Source organism: Triticum aestivum, chromosome 7A, assembly GCF_018294505.1.
Source record: "Triticum aestivum cultivar Chinese Spring chromosome 7A, IWGSC CS RefSeq v2.1, whole genome shotgun sequence".
Taxonomy (NCBI): Eukaryota; Viridiplantae; Streptophyta; class Magnoliopsida; order Poales; family Poaceae; genus Triticum; species Triticum aestivum.
In genome coordinates, this window is record NC_057812.1 from 573,167,012 (window position 1) to 573,186,693 (window position 19,682).

Sequence of the window (19,682 nt, forward strand, 5' to 3'; positions counted from 1 at the left end):
AGGCGTATTGAATCGCCATCGGCCAAGAGCCGCCGGGTATTTAAACTCCGGATTTACTTGCCAACAGATAAGGTATTTGAATTCTTTAAAATAGCCAACATGGCTGGATTTTCAATGATGATATTGAATGATTGAGGTTTTTATACCAGATTATATTATTCAAATTTTGAATAGCCAACGTGGCTGGATTTCTATTATGATTATCAATAACCAGTATTATGATTGAGGTTTTCAAAGTCGCTTTAGCGCCACAGCTATTATCTTTATCAATGGGCATGATTTATTTTACAATGGAGGAAATAGTCCCGAATCGCTGCAGGCTTACGACCCGACACTTGGGGGCTACATTATTCAAGTTGAGGTTACATCAAATATGCAAGTCTCATGTCGCTGCAAGCATGCACCATGACACTTGGAGGCTAATGCAAAGTCATTTTTATTGGCCTTATTGAAGACCCGACTCATCCCATTGTAATGAGCTGGCCCTTGGGGGCTACCAATTGCTCCTGTTAAAATTCAAGATACACAAGCCTTATTCCATTATATATTGAAGGATCCACTGCTCTGTTGGTAAAGCATAAAGCTCTTAACCTTGTGGACGTGGGTTCAAGCCCCAGGATGGGGGTTACATCATATGATATTATTTTCAATGAAAAGTCCCAGCTTAGTATTATCTTACTAAGCCGGCCCTTGGGGGCTACACGTTACTGCTCAAATTTACATCATCATATTTACAAAGTCCCTGCTCATTATTACATAATGACCCGACACTTGGGGGCTAATGCATATTGCTCTTTGCTTAAGACAATTCTAGGAAGACCCGGCTACAATACTATGACTATAGCCGACTCATGGGGGCTACACAACTGGATTTCATTTCAAGCCATGGTGATAAGTCCCGGCTTATTCATGCTGATTAAACCGGCCCTTGGGGGCTACAGGTATTATGGATATAAGGGAGAAATATCTTCAAATTTTCAGTTTGAGTAAATCAGATTGACCCGGTGTCTGCAAAAATCATAAACCGGCTTCGGCGACAATTATGACTCGGCATCATCTATTTATAACCCGACAATTTTGGTAATCATAAACCGGCAAGTTTTATATCTCAACGGCTGAATATAAGTTGAATATTTGAAGACCAATATTTTTGTCAAGTCAGAGCATTGAAGGCCGACTCAAATGGATGCTTTATTTACAATATTTCTTCTACAAGCAAATTGACTACGAAGTTGGTCCATTGACCTGGATTTTCCAGAAGGAGGAGATGACAAGGACTTAAGGATGATCAAGTGCCGGCTTACAAGAATATTTAACCCGGAGTGCAACCTGTCAATTTGTTCTTGTGTTTATGTTGCAGATCAGTTTAACATGGATAAATCCAAATTAAACTTGGGGGCTAATGTCGGGGATATACCCCGCGGTATGACCCGGCCAGATGTATAACCCGGCCGGACTTGGTGACTCACTAATAACCCGCCCTGACTGGACGACTAACTAAGTGACCCGCCCGAGCCTGACGACTTATGGGTGACCTGGCAAGTGGATCAAAGGAGCGACAAGACCCGGGGGCCCAAGAGGCTCAAGGCCCAGAAGGCCGGCTACGTTATGGTAGGCCGGCTTAAGAGGAAAGGCATGAGGAATATCTCCTTTACGAGGAAGCAAGACCCGGACTTGTAATCAACTTGTAAGAGAAGATAGACTAATCCTAGTCCTACTAGGACTCCACATGTAACCCGCCCCTCTAACTTATATAAGGAGGGGCAGGGCTCCCCAAAGAGGGACAAGCAACAAGAAACAATATCTAGGGCTAGACACCAAGAGGAGAGCCGGCTTACGGCGACTTCCTCATAATCATAATGAGACCAAGCCACAAACAACATGTAGGGTTATTACCGGATGATGTTTCCCGGGGCCCGAAGCTGTCTAAATCCTCGTCTTGTGTGTTGCGTCTCTCGATTCCTCTCAACCCCTTCAAGCTACCACATAGATGCGTTGGCCTCGCGACTAAGTCCTTACACTAGGACATCTGCCGTGACAATTCCACGACAGAACCCGCAAGTTGATCACCAAAACATACATCAAGTGAATCACGTGATATCTCATTGTCACCACAGATACGCACGGCAAGACATACATCAAGTGTTCTCAAATCTTTAAAGACTCAATCCGATAAGATTACTTCAAAGGGGAAACTCAATTCATTACAAGAGATAAGAGGGGGAGGAGAAACATAAGATCCAACTATAATAGCAAAGCTCGCGATACATCAAGATCGTGCCAATCAAGAACACGAGAGAGAGAGAGATCAAACACATAGCTACTGGTACATACCCTCAGCCCCGAGGGAGAACTACTCCCTCCTCGTCATGGAGAGCACCGGGATGATGAAGATGGCCACCGGAGAAGGATTGCCCCCTCCGGCAGGGTGCCGAAACGGGTCTAGATTGGCTTTCGGTGGCTACGGAGGCTTCTAGCGGTGGAACTCCTGATCTATTGTGCTCACGGATGTTTTTAGGGTATATGGAGATATATAGGCGGAAGAAATACGTCAGGGGGGCACGAGGGGCTCACGAGAGTGGAGGGCGCGCCCAGGGGGTGGGTGCGCCCCCCTGCCTCGTGACCTCCTCGCAGATCCCCCGACGTGCACTCCAAGTCTTCTAGGCTTCTTTCCTTCCAAAAATGAGCTCCGTGAAGTTTCAAGTCAATTGGACTCCGTTTGATTTTCCTTTTCTTCGAAACCCTAAAACAGGGTAAAAACATAAACTGGCACTGGGCTCTGGGTTAATAGGTTAGTCCCAAAAATGATATAAAAGTGTATAATAAAGCCCATAAACATTCAAAACAGTAGATAATATAGCATGGAGCAATCAAAAATTATAGATACGTTGGAGACATATCAAAGACCATAATGAAAATTTTGAGTAGCTCGTATATGCATTATTATTGATCTTACAAAGATCCCATATTACCTTGTCTTCTCTCTTGAATTGAATGCTTGCAGATTCCAGCTTAGTCCAATGCACGTGCACTATTATTATTATTCACATCATTTGGTCGTGCAAGTGAAAGGCAATTATGACGATATATGATGGACTGATTGAGATGGGAGAAGCTGGTATGAACTCGACCTCTCTTATTTTTGTAAATATGATTAGTTCATCGTTCCTGATTCAGCCTATTATGAATAAACATGTTTGCAATGACAATTAGAGATTATAGTAGCCTATTCCATGCTTAATTAGCTAGGAGCTTATAATGGTTTACCTTGCGTGCGAACATGCTATTAAAATGGTTGTGATGTGGTATGATAGGGTGGTATCCTCTTTTGAACGATTCGAGTGGCTTGACTTGGTACATGTTCACGCATGTAGTTGAAACAAAATCAACATAGCCTCTATGATATTTATGTTCATGGTGCATTATATCCTACTCATCCTTGCATTCGGTGTTGATTAATTTTAATGCATGTTCATGACTGTTGTCGCTCTCTAGTTGGTCGCTTCTCAGTCTTTTCTAGCCTTCACCTGTACTAAGCGGGAATACTGCTTGTGCATCCAATCCCATAAACCCCAAAGTTATTCCATATGAGTCCACCATACCTACCTATATACGGTATCTACCTGCCGTTCCAAGTAAATTTGTATGTGCCAAACTCTAAACCTTCAAATAAACATTCTGTTGTGTGTGCTCGAATAGCTCATGTATCAACTAGGGCTGTCCGTATCTTCCATGTTAGGCGGGTTATTCTCAAGAGGAGTGGACTGCGCTCCTCACTCACGAGAAAATGGCTGGTCACCGGGATGCCCAGTCCCATGCTTTATGCAAATGAAATCAAAATAATTGCAAACAAAACTCCCCCGGGACTGTTGTTAGTTGGAGGCACTCGTTGTTTCGAGCAAGCCATGGGTTGATGCTTGTTGGTGGAGGGGCAGTATAAACTTTACCATTCTATTTGGGAACCGCCTATAATGTGTGTAGCATGGAAGATATCGCCATCTCCTGGTTGTTATGTTGACAATGAAAGTATACCGCTCAAAATATTATTCACCTCTATTTCAAAACCGAGCTCTGACACCTCTATAAATCCTTGCTTCCTTCTATGAAGGGCCTATCAATTCACTTTTATGTTGAGTCATCATCCTGTTATTAAAAAAGCACCAGTTGGAGAGCACCACTGTCATTTGCGTTCATTACTGTTAGTTTACATTGAGTATGACTTGATTGGATCTCTTTTACCATGAATTACAATGTCTAGTCAGTCCTTGATCTTTAAAGGTTCTCTGCATTTATGTTCCGCGGTCTCAGAAAGGGCTAGCGAGATACCATCTTGTTATATCATATTATGATTGTTTTGAGAAAGTGTTGTCATCCGAGATTTATTATTATTGCTCGCTAGTTAATTATGCCATTGATATGAGTAAACATGAGACCTAAGAGTTATTGTGAATATGGTTAGTTCATAATCTTTGCTGAAAACTTGAATGCTGGCTTTACATATTTACAACAACAAGAGCAAACAGAGTTTGTAAAAGTTTTTCTTTATCACTTTCAGTTTGTCAACTGAATTGCTTGAGGACAAGCAAAGGTTTAAGCTTGGGGGAGTTGATACGTCTCCGTCGTATCTACTTTTCCAAACACTTTTGCCCTTGTTTTGGACTCTGACTTGCATGATTTGAATGGAACTAACCCGGACTGACGCTGTTTTCAGCAGAATTGCCATGGTGTTATTTATGTGCAGAAACAAAAGTTCTCGGAATGACCTGAAACTCCAAGGAGATTATTTTTGGAAATAATAAAAAATACTGGCAAAGAATCAAGGCCAGGGGGCCACACCCTAGCCACGAGGGTGGGGCGCGCGTTTGCCCCCCTGGGAGCGCCCCCCTGCCTCGTGGGCCCCCTGGAGCTCCACCGACCTCAACTCCAACTCCATATATTCGTGTTCGGGGAGAAAAAAATAAGGGAGAAGGATTCATTGCGTTTTACGATACGGAGCCGACGCCAAGCCCTAAACTCTCTCGGGAGGGCTGATCTGGAGTCCGTCCGGGGCTCTGAAGAGGGGAATCCGTCACCGTCGTCATTATCAACCATCCTCCATCACCAATTTCATGATGCTCACCGCCGTGCATGAGTAGTTCCATCGTAGGCTTGCTGGATGGTGATGGGTTGGATGAGATTTATCATGTAATCGAGTTAGTTTTGTTAGGGTTTGATCCCTAGTATCCACTATGTTCTGAGATTGATGTTGCTATGACTTTGCTATGCTTAATGCTTGTCACTAGGGCCCGAGTGTCATGATTTCAGATCTGAACCTATTATGTTTTCATGAATATATGTGAGTTCTTGATTCTATCTTGCAAGTCTATAGTCACCTACTATGTGTTATGATCCGGCAACCCCGAAGTGACAATAATCGGGACCACTCCCGGTGATGACCATAGTTTGAGGAGTTCATGTATTCACTATGTGTTTATGCTTTGGTCCGGTACTCTATTAAAAGGAGGCCTTAATATCCCTTAGTTTCCACTAGGACCCCGCTGCCACGGGAGGGTAGGACAAAAGATGTCATGCAAGTTCTTTTCCATAAGCACGTATGACTATATTCAGAATACATGCCTACATTACATTGATGAATTAGAGCTAGTTCCGTGTCACCCTATGTTATGATTGTTACATGATGAACCACATCCGGCATAATTCTCCATCATCGATCCAATGCCTACGAGCTTTTCACATATTGTTCTTCGCTTATTTAATTTTTCGTTGCTATTATTACCATCACTACAAAACAACAAAAATATTACTTTTGCTACCGTTACCACTACTATCATATTACTTTGCTTCTAAATACTTTGCTGTAGATATTAAGTTATCCAGGTGTGGTTGAATTGACAACTCAGCTGCTAATACTTGAGAATATTCTTTGGCTCCCCTTGTGTCGAATCAATAAATTTGGGTTGAATACTCTACCCTCGAAAACTGTTGCGATCACCTATACTTGTGTGTTATCACTAACTCCTTCGGCAATTCTCCGGTCATGAGTGTATTGACATGACTCTTGCGGCTCAATGCATCGGCTACTATGTTAGCCTTTCCGGGATGATAATGCAACTTCATATCATAATCCTTGATGAGTTCCAACCATCTCCTTTGCCTGGGATTCAACTCCTTCTGCGTGAAGATGTACTTCAAACTCTTGTGATCCGTGTACACCTCACAATTGTTTCCGATGAGAAAATGTCTCCATGTCTTCAACGCATGCACTACGGCTGCTAACTCCAAATCATGGGTGGCATAATTCAACTCATGGGGTTTAAGTTGTCGTGAGGCATAAGAAACAACCCTTCCTTCCTGCATAAGCACTTCTCCAAGTCCTCGACGAGAAGCATCGCAATACACCTGGTAATCCTTGCGTTGATCTGGAAGAATCAACACTGGAGCTGTAACCAAGTGTTTCTTCAACTCCTGAAAACTGGCCACACATTCCTCGGTCCATTTGAACCTAGTGTCCTTCTTCAACAACTCCGTCATGGGCTTTGCTATCTTTGAGAAATTCTCAATGAACCTTCGGTAGTATCCTGCGAGTCCAAGAAAACTGTGGATCTCTCCAACTGACGTGGGTGCTTCCCAGTTTGTCACAGTGATGACCTTGGTAGGGTCTACGGCTATTCGTTCTTCGGATATAACATGTCCGAGGAATCCAACTTCCTTCAACCAAAACTCGCACTTGCTGAACTTGGCGTATAGCTGATGTTCTCTGAGCTTCCCAAGTACCAAATGCAAATGCTCCTTATGCTCTTCTTCATTCTTTGAGTAGACCAGAATATCATCAATGAACACCACGACGAACTTATCCAAAAACATCATAAACACCTTGCTCATCATGTTCATAAAATAGGCAGGTGCGTTAGTCAAACCAAATGACATAATGGTATACTCATATAGCCTGTACCTTACGGTAAAAGCTGTCTTAGGTATATTGTAGCGACCAGACCTCAAACAGTCTGATCTCTGTGCTCCGGTGTCATCCCTGGATCAGTAATGCTGACACCACACAGTACTCGGAGGATTTATAGCAGAGTAGCAATCACACACTTATTACATCGAGTGTCTCAAAAGAGAACTTATTACAATAAATATGGCTTAAGGCCATCTAATAACGATAACAGCGGAAGGCTTGGAAGATAAGTGAGTCCATCAACTCCAATGGCATCACTGAGTATAGAACCACGACCTAAACTCCTTAATCATCGTCTGAAAAGTCTGCAACATTAACGTTGCAGCCCGAAAATGGGTCAGCACATGGAATATGCTGGCAATGTAACACATAGAGAGTAATGGAATGAAACAGCTATACTATCTGCATATTTGGCTGGTGGAAAGCTCTATGATTACAGTTTTGCGTAAAGCCAATTTTTCCCTACTTCAAAGGAATAAATTTATTTAACTATCATGGTAGTTGTTAAACATTGAGAATGGTTGACAGCATTCTCAATCCCAATTAAGTATCATCATTAAACATAACCCAACAAAATTAATTTAGAGTAACATGTTGAGATTCACATGATAATCCAAGTACTAGATACTCAAGATGTCCATAACCGGGGACACGGCTTATCATGATTAGTTTGTTACACTCTTCAGAGGTTTGCGCACTTTTCTCCACAAGACTCGATCGCCTCCGTTTGGTTTCTCGCACTGCATGGTGTTTGAGAAGACGGATGACCGAGACATAGTCTTTCAGAAGCGCTAGCACCTTACGATCGGGTAGACCGTACCACCTACATCCCCTACATCTGCTAGTCTACCACTGTAAGAGTTCGCACAACTTAGTTAACTATGCTAGAGCCCATAATAGCTTGTGGCTGCACACGGAAGTTTCTAGTATGAATAGTCTCATGATCCCTTTGAGCCTGGGTGGCGGTCCAAAAGAAAACAGGCAAGTCCAGGAATACCCAGGTGCCTTAATCCACCCAGATGTGTGTTTAAGTTGCCACCTTAGATAAACCATTAATTAACAATCTCACATCTGTCATGGATTTCACTCACCCAATCCACGTCTACTAGCATAGCATGGCATGATAAGCAAACATAGAAGTAAATCCCAAAGGTCTGAAAATAAACTGGTAATAGGTACTACCTCATCTACTTCCCATCCCACAATTTAATTAGATCCTAATCATGCAATGTGTGAGGATTGATCTAATGCAATAAAACTGGGTAGTAGAGAAGGTATGATCAAAGTGTTACTTGCCTTGCTGATGATCCGGGAAACCTAGCGATTCGAAGTAATAGGCGGCACACTCCGGATACTCTATCACAAACAAACAAACGAGCATACAATAAGTACTCATCTAATGCACAGGTAAAACTCAAATAAGAGATCTAACCAGAAGGTTCAACTTAAGAACTCCGGTTGGCAAAAAGAATCAAATCGAACGAAACAACGAAAGACAAACGGCGAAAGAAAACAACTTCATTCTAGCAATCTGGATCTAGGGCAAATTTTACAGTAGCAAAAACTTGTTTAAGTTGGTTAAACGGATAGAGGGTTTCGAGACGAATCCCTAGGTGCTTGAATCGCCTGATTCCGATAAACGAGCGAAAAGTTAAACTAAAACGAAAATCGGATCAGGAATCGCGATCAGATAAATCACGGATTTAATCCGAGAAAAAGAAAAATGAAGAACAGATTAATGAACGAACGTTCATTATCTGAAACTAAACAATGAACGCGTTCGTTATAACGAATGAATGAGCGAACGCTCCCTAAATAAAAAAACCGAAAAAAATGATCTATAAAAAAACGAAAACTAGGGTTTTCTAAAAAACCGAAGCGGTTTCTCTCAGAAAATCGGCGGCGGGGCGGCTACCTCGGCTCGGGCTCCGGCGAAACTCCGGCGGGGCTCCGGGCGGCGGCGGTGGCTATGCGGGGCGGCGGGGCGATGGGAGGCGGCGGGCAGCGGCGCGCGGCTTGGGCGGCAGCGACACAGGCGGCGGGGTGGCTGCGGCGGCGGCTCGGCGGGCAGCTCGGGGCGGGGTGGGGTGAGGTGAGGGGCGGCGGGGGGGGGGGGTCTGGTATTTAAGAGAGGGAGGGGCTGTCTTGGGGAGGGGGTCGGGCGGCGGCGAGGCGGCTCCGGCTCGGACTCCTCCCGAGTCCGGCGGCTACTCGAGCGGGAGACAGCGGCGGCTGGGCCGGCCTGGCTCGGCTGGGCCCTTGGCCCAATCGGGCGTGGTTTTTTTTAAAATATTCCGCTCGGAAGAAAAGAATAAAAAGAAATACTAAACAGCCTCCAAAAATTCCGAAATAAATTTTCACGGGCTTCTAAAATCAAGCCTCACAAGGTGAACATTTATTTGGGACCTAAATGCAATTTTGGAAAACACACTTTTTTCCTAAATTCAAATAAAACACCAAAAAAACTCTAAAATAAAATCTTATTTGATTTTATTATTAAATCCTCAATATTTCTTTATTTTGGGAAAGTCATTTTATTCCCTCTCTCATATTCTCTCAATTGATGTTAAAATAAATAAAATCAAATGATCCTATTCTCCAAATTAGAGAGAACTCAAATATGAAAATATCGAAATCCCCAACTCTCTCCGTGGGTCATTGAGTTGCGTAGAATTTCTAGGATCAACCAGAATGCAAAAGAAATATGATATGCATTGATGATCTAATGTATAACATTCCAAATTGAAAATTTGGGATGTTACAAACCTACCCCCCTTAATATGAATCTCGCCCTCGAGATTCGGGTTGGCTAGAAAATAGGTGAGGGTGGTCCTTGAACAAATCTTCCTCTCGCTCCCAGGTGGCTTCATCCTCTGAGTGGTGGCTCCACTGAACTTTGCAAAACTTGATAACCTTGCTACGAGTAGCTCGGTTGGCAAACTCGAGGATCTTGACTGGCTTCTCCTCGTAGGTCAAATCGTTATCCAACTGAATTGTTTCCAAAGGCACTGTGTCTCTCAACGGTATGCCAGCCATCTCCGCGTGACACTTCTTCAGCTGAGAAACGTGGAACACATCATGAACTCCTGACAATCCTTCAGGCAATTCCAACTTGTAGGCCACTTCCCCCATACGTTCCAAAACTCGATATGGTCCTACAAATCGTGGTGCTAACTTCCCTTTAACTCCAAAACGCTTTGTTCCCCGAAGTGGAGATACTCGAAGATAAGCTCTATCTCCAACTTCGTAAACTGTCTCCTTGCGTTTAGAATCTGCATAACTTTTCTGTCTAGACTGGGCTACCTTGAGCCTATCGCGAATCAACTTCACCTTCTGTTCAGACTCTTTAATCAAGTCAGGACCAAACAACTGACGGTCTCCAACTTCGTCCCATGACAACGGTGTCCTGCACCTCCTTCCGTACAAGGCTTCGAAAGGGGCCATCTTTAAACTGGTTTGGTAACTGTTGTTGTAAGAGAACTCTGCATATGGCAAATTGTCGTCCCAACTAGATCCATAATCTAGCGCACAAGCTCTCAGCATATCCTCCAAAATCTGATTTACCCTCTCGGTCTGTCCATCTGTCTGTGGATGAAAAGTTGTGCTGAATTCTAGCCTGGTACCCAAAGTTTCATGCAACTGCTTCCAGAACTTTGAGGTAAACTGGGTTCCTCTATCTGATACGATACTCCTTGGAACTCCATGCAGACATACGATCCTGGTCATGTATATCTTTGCCAACTTAGCACTGGTGTAAGTGGTCTTTACTAGGATGAAATGAGCTACTTTCATTAATCGATCAACTACAACCCAAATTGAGTCATAGCCTGAACGAGTCCTAGGCAATCCCGTGATAAAATCCATGCCTAGCTTATCCCACTTCCATTCGGGTATCGACAATGGTTGTAATAATCCTGCTGGCTTCTGATGCTCTGCCTTTACTCTCTGACATACATCACAAACGGCTACATACTCCACTATATCCTTCTTCATTCCGGTCCACCAGAAAATATCCTTCAAATCCAGATACATCTTGGTATTTCCTGGATGAATTGAATATGGTGAATCGTGTGCCTCTTGCAAAATCAACTTCCTGATCTCCGGGTCATTGGGCACGTAAACGCGGTCTTCAAACCATAGGGTGTCGTGTTCATCCTCACGAAATCCTTTAGCTTTTCCTTTGCTCAGTTTCTCCTTTATAGCGGCAATCTCTTTGTCAGTTTTCTGAGCTTCTCTGATTCTATCCATCAAAGTTGACTGAATCTCCTGCTACATAGCCTCTCGGAACTATTTCCAAACATAGTTCACAAAGATTTTCTGCTAACTCCTTGGGTATTTCTCCCGTCATTAACGTATTGACATGGCTCTTATGGCTTAATGCGTCAGCTACTACATTAGCCTTTTCGGGATGATAATGCAATTTCATATCATAATCCTTGATAAGCTCCAACCATCTCCTTTGTCTGAGATTCAACTCCTTCTGGGTGAAAATGTACTTCAAACTCTTATGATCCGTGTACACCTCACAATGATTACCAATGAGAAAATGTCTCCATGTTTTCAAAGCATGCACTACGGCTGCTAACTCCAAATCATGCGTAGCATAATTCAACTCATGAGGCTTCAGTTGTCTTGAGGCATATGAAACAACTCTCCCTTCCTGCATAAGCACTGCTCCAAGTCCTTGACGTGAAGGGTCGCAGTACACCTCATAATCTTTGGTCTGGTCTGGCAAAATCAACACTGGTGAGGTAACCAAACATTTCTTCAACTCCTGGAAACTAGCCTCACACTCCTCTGTCCATATGAACTTGGTATCATTCTTTAATAACTCTGTCATAGGCTTCGCAATCTTTGAGAAATTCTCAATAAATCTCCGGTAGTATCCTGCTAGTCCAAGAAAACTCTGTATCTCTCCAACTGTTGTTGGGTCTTCCCACGTGGTCATGGTTTCAACTTTAGCGGGATCTACTGCTATACCTTCACCAGATATAACATGTCCGAGGAATCCTACTTCCTTTAACCAAAACTCACATTTGCTGAACTTGGCATATAGTTGATGTTCTCTGAGTTTTCCAAGTACCAAACGCAAATGCTCCTTATGTTCCTCTTCATTCTTCGAATAAACCAGGATATCATCAATGAACACTACGACGAACTTATCCAAAAAACTCCATAAAAACTTTGTTCATCATGTTCATAAAATAGGCAGGTGCGTTAGTCAGACCAAATGACATAACGGTATACTAATACAACCCATATCTGGTAGTAAAAGCTGTCTTCGGAATATCCTGTTCTCGAATCTTCAACTGGTGGTATCCTGATCGCAGATCGATCTTGGAAAATACCTTAGCTCCTTGCAATCGATCAAACAGATCGTTGATCATTGATAATGGGTACTTGTTCTTGATTGTTACTTCATTCAATCCTCGATAATCAACAATCATCCTTAACGATCCATCCTTCTTCTCCACTAGAAGTACTGGCGATCCCCAAGGTGAAGAACTTGGGCGAATATATCCCTTATCCAGTAACTCCTTAATCTGCTTCTTAATTTCCACCAAATCCTTTGCTGGCATCCTATATGGTCTCTTTGATATTGTCCCTATGCCTGGCAATAGCTGAATCAAGAACTCAATATCTCTATCTGGTGGCATGCCTGGCAACTCTTCTGGAAATACATCAGGAAAATCCCTTACCACTGGTACATCCTCCTGCACAACTCCTGTTAGGCAATTTACTTGGGCCCTCTTTGGCACATGCCGGGATACATACTTGATCCTTCTCCCTTTTGAGGTAGTAAGCAAAATTGACTTACTAGCACATTCAATATTCCCTTCATACTTTGATAACCAATCCATGCCTAATATCACATCCAACCCTTGAGATTCCAATACTATTAGGTCTGAGGGAAAAACATAGTTACCAATCCTTAATGGTAACCGGTCACACCATAGACTAGCCACATACTCTGCTCCGGGCGAGGTTACTAACATGGGTGACCTAAGGGCTTGGGTTGGTAGGTTATACTTATCCACGAATCCCCTTGAGATGTATGAATGCGATGCACCTGTATCAAAAAGAACGAGTGCAGTAAATGACTTAACCAAAAACTTACCTATTACTGCATCGGGCTGAGCTTCAACCTCCTCCACGCTAACGTGGTTCACCTGTCCCCTGTTGAAAGGGTTCGGCTTCTTCCCAGAACTTCCATTGCCATTTTGGCCTTCAGGACATTCATTGGCATAATGTCTGGTCTTCGAACACTTAAAGCAAGTGACTTGGCTCAAGTCCTTCTTGGCTGGGGTTGAGGGGTTGGTGCGGTTCTGGCCGTTGCTTCCTCCATTGCCATTACCATTCTTGGTGCCATTGTGATTGTGCGAGCTACCTCCTCCATGGGTATGCTGAAAATGTCCTCCTGGTCTAGGGGTAAAACGTGGCTTCTGCTGAGCTCCTGAATTGTACTTTCCTTGTCCATACTTCCTCTTGCGATTCTCAATTTGCTGCTGCTTCCCTTCAATCATAAGAGCATGATCTACCAACTCCTAGTAGTTGTTGAAGGTGGCTACCATCAACTGCATGCTCAACTCATCATTCAGTCCTTCCAGAAACTTCTCTTGCTTAGTTGCATCCGTAGCGACGTCATCTGGGGCATAACGTGCTAACTTACTAAATTCCTCCACATACTGGCCAATTGTCCGTCCTCCTTGGCGCAAGTTACAAAACTCATGCTTCTTCATGGCCATAGCTCCTGCTGAAACATGGGCAGTACGGAAGGCCTGCTGAAACTGGTCCCATGTGACAGTGTCTACAGGAAAAGTGGCTGTGAAATTCTCCCACCATGATGCTGCGGGTCCTTCTAGCTGATGTGCGGCAAACTTCACCTTCTCCGCATTTGTGCATCCTGCTGTGGTCAACTCCCTAGCTATCTTGCGGAGCCAATCATCTGCTACTATCGGCTCGGTGCTACTAGAAAACACCGGTGGATTCAGCCTAAGAAAACGGGCTAAGTGGTCAACAGGTGGTGGTGGTGGTGGTGGGTTGTTGTTGTTGTTCCTCTGATTCTGATTCTGGACTAGAAACTGCATCAATGTGTTCTGCTGCTGGATCAACTGGGTGAGCTCCGGTGGAAAGGCAAATCTGGGGTCACGTCTCGGAGGCATCTGTGGGTTTAGAAAAGATGAGATATAAGAATAGAGGGAGTCTAAAGAGAAAACACTACCCATATGCACATGAGGCAAAAACAAACAATTCACTTCAATCAATCAAACAAAGGCATACAATCGATCTAACTATCGCAAAAGTGCTCGGACTACTATATTTACATGGTGGACTACTACTACTGAGGAGGTGGTCTACTAGAAATATTCTTCGGTTGCAGATTCCATGATATCTGCTCCAGCTTCATCAACATAGTCATCATCGCTACTATCTGCTTCCGAGTCGGTGCCATCGATGATGATGTAGTCTTTCGGGCTAATTTCCTGGGGTTCTTCGTATTCATCTACTGGCGTAGGGCCTCCCATAAATATTCCAATCTTCTTGATCAAGTCGTCATTCTTCTCCACCAATACTTCAATTTCTTCTTCATAATCTTCACGTTTAGCCTTGAGTTCTTCCTCCAGTTCCTTGATTCTAGTCTTAGCCTTCTTCAGATCTATCATGTCGGCACACATCTGGTTCTCCTGTCGTCCAATGTGCTGGTTTAATTCCTGGATAAAAGCTGCGATTGATCTATCCTTCCTGGTGCTGATCATCTCCCAGTGTTCATCTCAGCGCCCACAAATCTGGTAGATAGTATCCTTGAGATCCTTGCGGTAGACTTCTCCAATGCGTCCCATGGCGATGTGAGCTGCCATGCTCTTTCCTAGACTCCAAGTTGGTGCATCAAAAGAAAACTCTATGGACTCAGTGACTGGCATGAACATCCTGCCTGGAACTTGAACTTGAATCATCCAGCGCTCTTCTTCAGGTAAAGTGGCGTTGTAGGTTCTCGTGAAGCTTGGTACTCCTATGTTCAGGTATCTAGTGACTTCCTTCAAGTGTCGTCCAAAGGGTGTATCTTCATCTGGTTGTGTGAACTTGTTCCTTGCATCCGCCATCCTAAAGAGTAGAAAAGATGAGAAGTCAGAAGAGAAGAGAGTGAATAGTGATCTAGGTCTTTTAGCTTAGTGGTCGTGTCCTACAGTCAGCGTGTGCTCTGATACCATCTCTGTAGCGACCAGACCTCAAACAGTCTGATCTCTGTGCTCCGGTGTCATCCCTGGATCAGTAATGCTGACACCACACAGTACTCGGAGGATTTATAGCAGAGTAGCAATCACACACTTATTACATCGAGTGTCTCAAAAGAGAACTTATTACAATAAATATGGCTTAAGGCCATCTAATAACGATAACAGCGGAAGGCTTGGAAGATAAGTGAGTCCATCAACTCCAACGGCATCACTGAGTATAGAACCACGACCTAAACTCCTTAATCGTCGTCTGAAAAGTCTGCAATATTAACGTTGCAGCCCGAAAACGGGTCAGCACATGGAATATGCTGGCAATGTAACACATAGAGTAATGGAATGAAACAGCTATACTATATGCATATTTGGCTGGTGGAAAGCTCTATGGTTACAGTTTTGCGTAAAGCCAATTTTTCCCTACTTCAAAGGAATAAATTTATTTAACTGTCATGGTAGTTGTTAAACATTGAGAATGGTTGACAGCATTCTCAATCCCAATTAAGTATCATCATTAAACATAACCAAACAAAATTAATTTAGAGTAACATGTTGAGATTCACATGATAATCCAAGTACTAGATACTCAAGATGTCCATAACCGGGGACACGGCTAATCATGATTAGTTTGTTACACTATGCAGAGGTTTGCGCACTTTTCCCCACAAGACTCGATTGCCTCCGTTTGGTTTCTCACACTACATGGTGTTTGAGAAGACGGATGACCGAGACATAGTCTTTCAGAAGCGCTAGCACCTTACGATCGGGTAGACCGTACCACCTACATCCCCTACATCTGCTAGTCTACCACTATAAGAGTTCGCACAACTTAGTCAACTATGCTAGAGCCCATAATAGCTTGTGGCTGCACACGGAAGTTTCTAGTATGAACAATCTCATGATCCCTTTGAGCTTGGGTGGCGGTCCAAAAGAAAACAGGCAAGTCCTGGAATACCCAGGTGCCTCAATCCACCCAGATGTGTGTTTAAGTTGCCACCTTAGATATTAATTAACAATCTCACATCTGTCATAGATTTCACTCACCCAATCCACGTCTACTAGCATAGCATGGCATGATAAGCAAACGTAGAAGTAAATCCCAAAGGTTTGAAAATAAACTAGTAATAGGTACTACCTCATCTACTTCCCATCCCACAATTTAATTAGATCCTAATCATGAAATGTGTGAGGATTGATCTAATGCAATAAAAGTGGGTAGTAGAGAAGGTATGATCAAAGTGCTACTTGCCTTGCTGATGATTCGGGAAACCTAGCGATTCGAAGTAACAGGCGGCGCACTCCGGATACTCTATCGCAAACAAACAAACGAGCATACAATAAGTACTCATCTAATGCACAGGTAAAACTCAAATAAGAGATCTAACCAGAAGGTTTAACTTAAGAACTCTGGTTGGCAAAAAGAATCAAATCGAACGAAACAACGAAAGACAAACGGCGAAAGAAAACAACTTCGTTCTAGCAACCTGGATCTAGGGTAAATTTTACAGTAGAAAAATCTTGTTTAAGTTGGTTAAACATATAGAGGGTTTCGAGACGAATCCCTAGGCGCTTGAATCGCCTGATTTCGATAAACGAGAGAAAAGTTAAACTAAAACGAAAATCGGATCAGGAATCGCGATCAGATAAATCGTGGATTTAATCTGAGAAAAAGAAAAACGAAGAACAGATTAACGAACGAACGTTCGTTATCTGAAACTAAACGATGAACACGTTCGTTAAAACGAATGAACGAGCGAACGCTCGCTAAATAAAAAAACCGAAAAAAAACGATCTATAAAAAACGAAAACTAGGGTTTTCTAAAAAACCGAAGCGGTTTCTCTCAGAAAATCGGCGGCGGGGCGGCTACCTCGGCTCGGGCTCCGGCGAAACTCCGGCGGGGCTCCGGGCTGCGGCGGTGGCTATGCGGGGCGACGGGAGGCGGCGGGCGGCGGCGCGCGGCTCGGGCGGCGGCGGCACGGGCGGCGGGGTGGCTGCGGCGTCAGCGCGGCGGTGCGGCTCGGTGGGCGGCTCGGGGCGGGGTGGGGTGAGGTGAGGGGCGGCGGCGGGGCGGGGAGAGGGGGTCCGGTATTTAAGAGAGGGAGGGGGATGTCTTGGGGAGGGGGTCGGGCGGCGGGGAGGCGGCTCCGGCTCGGACTCCTCCCGAGTCCGGCGGCTACTTGAGCGGGAGACGGCGGCGGCTGGGCCGGCCTGGCTCGGCTGGGCCCTTGGCCCAGTCGGACGTGGGTTTTTTTTAATATTCCGCTCGGAAGAAAAGAATAAAAAGAAATACTAAACGGACTCCAAAAATTCCGAAATAAATTTTCACGGGCTTCTAAAATCAGGCCTCACAAGGTGAACATTTATTTGGGACCTAAATGCAATTTTGAAAAACGCACTTTTTTCCTAAATTCAAATAAAACACCAAAAAAAACTCTGAAACAAAATCTTATTTGATTTTATTATTAAATCCTCAATATTTCTTTATTTTGGGAAAGTCATTTTATTCCCTCTCTCATATTTTTGTAATAGAAATAATTGATGATAAAATAAATAAAATCAAATGATCCTATTCTCCAAATTTGAGAGAACTCAAATATGAAAATATCGAAATCCCCAACTCTCTCCGTGGGTCATGGAGTTGCGTAGAATTTCTAGGATCAACCAGAATGCAAAAGAAATATGATATGCATTGATGATCTAATGTATAACATTCCAAATTGAAAATTTGGGATGTTACATATATCCTGCTCTCAAATCTTCAGCTGGTGCTACCCTGATTGTAGATCGATCTTGGAAAACACCTTAGCTCCTTGCAACTGGTCAAACAAATCATTGATCATCGGCAGTGGGTACTTGTTCTTGATCGTCACTTCATTCAGTCCTCGATAATCAACAACCATCCTCAACGATCCATCCTTCTTCTCCACTAGAAGTACTGGTGATCCCCAAGGTGACGAACTTGGGCGAATATATCCTTTATCCAGTAACTCCTTAATCTGTTTCTTAATTTCCTCCAAATCCTTAGCGGGCATCCTGTACGGTCTCTTAGATATTGGCCCTGTGCCTGGCAAAAGCTCGATCAAAAAATCAATGTCTCTATCCGGTGGCATGCCAGGCAACTCTTCTGGAAATACATCCGGGAAATCCTTCACCACTGGTACTTCCTCCTGTACAACTCCTGATAAGGAATTCACTTGAGTCCCATTCGGCACATGCCAGGATACATACTTGATCCTTCTTCCTTCTGGGGTGGTAAGCAAAATCGACTTACTGGCGCAGTCAATGTTCCCTCCATACTTCGATAACCAAGCCATGCCTAATATCACATCCAGTCCTTGTGACTCCAATACTATTAGATCTGAGGGGAACATGTAGCTACCAATCCTTAATGGTAACCGATCACACCATAGGCCAGCCATATACTCTGCTCCTGGCGAGGTTACTAACATGGGTGTGCTAAGGGCTTGTGTTGGCAGTTTAAACTTTTCCACAAATCCCCTTGATATGTATGAATGAGATGCACCAGTATCAAAAAGAACGATTGCAGTAAACAACTTAATCATAAACTTACCTATTACTGCATCCGGTTGCGCTTCAACCTCCTCCACGTTCACGTGGTTCACTTGTCCCCTGTTGAAAGGGTTGGGCTTCTTCCCAGAGCTTCCATTGCCATTTCCATTGTTTGCTTCAGAACACTCCGTCGCATAATGTCCATTCTTCCCGCACTTGAAGCAAGTAATGTGACTTAGATCCTTCTTGGCGGGCGTTGCTGGGTGGTAAGTTTTTGGCCATTACTTCCTCCATTACCATTCCCATTCCTTGGGCCACTATGGTTGTGCGAAATCCCTTCCTTGTGATTGTGACCTCCATGGTTATGCTGAAAAGGTCCTCCTGAGTTCGGGGTAAGACGGGGTCTCTGCTAAGCTCTAGAATTGTACTTCCCTTGTCCATACTTCCTCTTGCGGTTGTCAATCTGTTGCTTCCCTTCAATCATGAGAGCTCTATCTACCAACTCCTGGTAGTTAGTGAAAGTTGTTACCATCAACTGCATGCTCAGCTCATCATTCAGTCCTTCTAGAAACTTCTCTTGTTTAGTTGATCCGTGGCAATGTCATCTGGGGCATAACGTGCTAGCTTACTAAAGTCATCCACATACTGGCCAACGGTGCGTCCTCCTTGGCGTAAGTTGTGAAACTCGTGCTTCTTCATGGCCATAGCTCCTGCTAATACATGGGCAGTACGGAATGCTTGCTGAAACTGCTCCCAAGTGACATTGGCTATAGGAAAACTGGCTGTGTAATTCTCCCACCATGAGGCTGCTGGTCTATCCAATTGGTGCGTGGCAAAACACACCTTCTCAACATCTGTGCATCCTACAGTGGTCAACTCCCTTCCAATCCTACGGAGCCAATCAGCTGCAACTATCGGCTCAGTGCTACTGGAAAACACCGGCGGCTACAACCTCAGAAAACGGGCTATGTTGTCAACAGGT